The following is a 2,018-nucleotide window of genomic DNA, read 5'->3' on the forward strand; positions in this document are numbered from 1 at the left end:
TTTTTCTGTAAGTCTCTCCATTTTTTAAATTAGGTCAATACTTACATAATCTGTAAGATCCAGAGATACATATCTTCTAATAGTTATTTCATTAGAAGATTAAGCAACACCATTACCAAACATTCCCTTCGTTAAGGTCAAAACAGTGAATTGAGAACACGTCAGAGCTCAAGGAAAGTGATGGTATCTCCTGGCATCATACCATTAAGGGTGAACACAGTGCTGAGGTGAACAGACTCTATCTGCTCAGTATCTTAAAGGACTGGGAAGACAGGTGAACTGTGTTTAATACTTTGTGACATTTTAAACATGTTTTCATGAGGACCTGAAACTTTAAAAATTCTCTTCAATTTTGATAGTAACCTTGCAGTGTAGATTGTGTGTTTTACACACTGTACTTTAAATCTTTTGGGACTACTGTCAGAAAACATAGTTCAGAATGCAAATATCTAATTGCATAGGGAAATATGAATATACATACAAAATAGGTTACACACATTCAAAGTACTTCCCCCTTCAGCTAGGTGTCACTAGTCTGTAACTTGCATTAAAAATTAAATTTAAGCTAAATTATGGAGGTCATTTTGGGATGGTCCTCAGGAGAGATGTATAACTAAACAAAAAAAATTTCAAGTTTGCTACGTAAAACAAATACATTTTTCTCTATTTTAAATGCTAATTAAAAAGACAAGTGGATCATCTCAAAGCTTGCACATCTAAACAACATGTTAGTCCATCCTCATTTATGACATACCCTAAATTAGAACAAATGATATTGGTGTCTTCTGTGAAATGAGATAACATGACACAGCTAAACTACAGGCAGAAGCATACAAAGTAAGCCACTAAGTGTCATCATCCCTTTTATTTGTTCAAAACTTCCTTAATACAGCAATTATCACTGACAATTCAGCACCTTGGCTGACATAAAAGGTTATCTCACAAGAGTAAAGATCCCCCTACTTACATCTTCAGTGTTAAATGAAGACATCTTTCCCCTAAGTTTGCAAGTTAGCACAGCAGTGTTTTAACTGTGTCCTTACCTGAGCAGACCTACTGTCGTACAGATGCTCCTAAAATGTAACTTTGAGAGAGGCCAAAAATGAATGTTATGCAATTGAAACAGTATTCTGACTATAGTATGTTAGATTAAAACTTTTAGCTGCACTTTTAAAATAAAATGGAGTGTCAGTAATTAGACACTCTATGGAAAAACTAAAAGTTGCCTAGATAATGTCAATAGGAGGTCTGTGCTTTGAAGGAAGCTGATACTGAGCTAAAACAGTAAACTCCAACTAACAACTTTTGAGAGAGTATGGAAGAACTAGTCACACAATCTAACTTTTAAAATGTTGCAACCCACAGTTTAAGCATACATCTTCATTCTTGGAGTGCTACCCTGCTACGTTTCTCAGATCAAAGCCCTGACTCTGCCCAGGTTAGCCTCAGTTCACCAGCCACCAGTCAGACAGGGCAGCCAACCTAGATAGCTAACTGTAGATAATCAAATCCTCAATTTGTACTGTAGAGGAACCTCTCATTTCTAACAGGTTAAAATTCAGTTTATGCAAACTCATGTCTTTGTGCAGATTTGGGTTATGCATGCATACAAATACACCCGTTACTGGTGTGATGAAGCAGCTTATTCCCCACCAACCCCCCCGCCCACCACCTTTAAACGCATACCTGTCCTCCCCAGCTGCAGCGAGGTGCATGGGGCAGGGGCAGCAGGGGAGAAGTTGGATGCAGGAAAAGCCACCAAGGAATGAGGCACAACAGCGCCTGACTGTCAGATGATGTGGCTCAATGCCATATCATAATAATAATGGCAAGATTTGTGCGGGAGAAAATAAAAAATGGTCAGAGCACCATGGCAGAGGACATCAGTTAGACAAATGACAGATGCTGACCTGAAGCTTTCCAAACTTCCCTTTGCTTTAACAGAAGGACAGACTGAAGAGGGCTTTCTGGGCGTAAAGTGAAAAATCCTAGTATCTACCTGCTTTTTGAAACAGCTT

Source organism: Strix aluco, chromosome 9 (genome assembly GCF_031877795.1).
Source record: "Strix aluco isolate bStrAlu1 chromosome 9, bStrAlu1.hap1, whole genome shotgun sequence".
NCBI lineage: Eukaryota > Metazoa > Chordata > Aves > Strigiformes > Strigidae > Strix > Strix aluco.